The sequence below is a fragment of the Arachis hypogaea genome, chromosome 4, assembly GCF_003086295.3.
Source record: "Arachis hypogaea cultivar Tifrunner chromosome 4, arahy.Tifrunner.gnm2.J5K5, whole genome shotgun sequence".
Lineage (NCBI taxonomy): Eukaryota > Viridiplantae > Streptophyta > Magnoliopsida > Fabales > Fabaceae > Arachis > Arachis hypogaea.
The window spans coordinates 92,584,327-92,586,352 of record NC_092039.1 but is presented as its reverse complement, the minus strand read 5'-3'; the positions used below and the strand labels follow the sequence as shown (position 1 = coordinate 92,586,352).

General features: G+C 36.1%; 1 non-coding gene across 1 annotated transcript; it reads right to left on the bottom strand.

Annotated features, from left to right (window-relative positions):
- Window positions 1-1,680: 1,680 nt before the first annotated feature.
- On the bottom strand, window positions 1,681-1,788 carry LOC112798903 (small nucleolar RNA R71). The gene has a single exon (XR_003200499.1). It is a non-coding gene; the product is annotated as a small nucleolar RNA R71 (small nucleolar RNA).
- Between the last annotated feature and the right edge of the window lie 238 nt (window positions 1,789-2,026).

Genomic DNA, 2,026 nt, shown 5'->3' with positions numbered 1-2,026 from the left:
GTCAATTGCATGCATTCATTCATGTGTCTTAAGGATTTTCAAGTAGTTCTTGATGATTTCTTACTCTAATCTTTGAATTCTCTTGACTTGAGTATTTGTGTGTCTCATATGCATTCTCATTAGTGTCAGTAGTATACAAACTGCTAAGTTTGGTGTCTTGCATGCATTGTTATTTGATTCTTGTTGCATTTTGACTTTTCCTTATTATTAAAAATCCAAAAATATTTTAATTTGTGTCTTCTCAAGTCAATTATACAGAGAATTGAAGATTCAGAACATACAGCAGAGGAATTATACAGAAAAAGCTGGGCGTTCAAAACGCCCAGTGAAGAAGGACAGACTGGCGTTTAAACGCCAGCCAGGGTACCTGGTTGGGCGTTTAACGCCCAAAAAGGTATAGTTTTGGGCGTTAAACGCCAGAATTTGCACCATTCTGGGCGTTTAACGCCAGGATGACACAAGGGGGAAGATTCTGTTTTTCAATGCAATTTTTTTTTCAGTTTTCAAAGTTTTTCAAAATCAAATCTTTTTCAAATCATATCTTTTCAATCAAATCTCTTTCAAATTTAATTTCTTTCTTTTTTTTCAAAGATACTTGCTACCAATTAATGATTTGATTCAACATTTCAAGTATGTTGCCTTTTCTGTTGAGAAAGGTTTAATGTTTGAATCATATCTTTTCTTGTTAGCCAAGTTTTTAATTTTCAAAATCAAATCTTTTTAAAATGTTTTTCAAATCATATCTTCTCAATCACATCTTTTTAAAACCAATCATATTTTCTTAACCACATCTTTTTCAAAATAGTTTTCAATCAAATCTTTTTGATTTCTGATTTTAAAATCTTTTTCAAAAAAAAAACACTTCACTTCTTTCCCACTTTCATTTTCGAAAATTAAGTAATGTTTTTCAAAAATGTTTTCAAAATTTTCACTTAATTTTCGAAAATCACTTCCCTTCTTCTCACATCCTTCTATTTATGGACTAACACTATTCCTTAATGCAAAATTCGAACTCCATCTCCTCTGATAAGTTCGAATTTTCTACTTCTGTCTTCTACTCTTCTTTTCCTCTGACACTTCAAGGAATCTCTATACTGTGACATAGAGGATTCCACATTTTCTTGTTCTCTTCTCTTTCTTATGAGCAGGAGCAAAGACAAAGGCATTCTTGTTGAGGCTGATCCTGAACCTGAAAGGACCTTGAAGAGAAAGCTAAGAGAAGCCAAAGCACAACTCTCTTTAGAGAACCTGACCGAATTCTTCAAAGAAGAAGAACACATGGCAGCCGAAAACAACAATGCCAACAATGCAAGGAAGGTGCTGGGTGACTTTACTGCACCTACTCCCGATTTCTATGGGAGAAGCATCTCTATCCCTGCTATTGGAGCAAACAACTTTGAGCTTAAGCCTCAATTAGTTTCTCTGATGCAACAGAATTGCAAGTTCCATGGACTTCCATTGGAAGGTCGTCATCAGTTCTTAGCTGAATTCTTGCAAATCTATGACACTGTCAAGACTAATGGGGTTGACCCTGAGGTCTACAGACTTATGCTATTCCCTTTTTCTGTAAGAGACAGAGCTAGAACATGGTTGGATTCTCAACCTAAAGAAAGCCTGGACTCTTGGGAAAAGCTAGTCAATGCCTTCTTGGCAAAGTTCTTTCCACCTCAAAAATTGAGTGAGCTTAGAGTGGAAGTCCAAACCTTCAGACAGAAGGAAGGAGAATCCCTCTATGAAGCTTGGGAAAGATACAAACAATTAATCAGAAAGTGTCCTTCTGATATGCTTTCTGAATGGAGCATCATAGGAATTTTCTATGATGGTCTCTCTGAACTGTCCAAGATGTCCTTGGATAGCTCTGCTGGAGGATCTCTTCATCTGAAGAAGACGCCTACTGAAGCTCAAGAACTGATTGAAATGGTTGCAAATAACCAATTCATGTACACTTCTGAGAGAAATCCTGTAAACAATGGGACTAGTCAGAAGAAAGGAATTCTTGAGATTGACACTCTGAATGCCATATTGG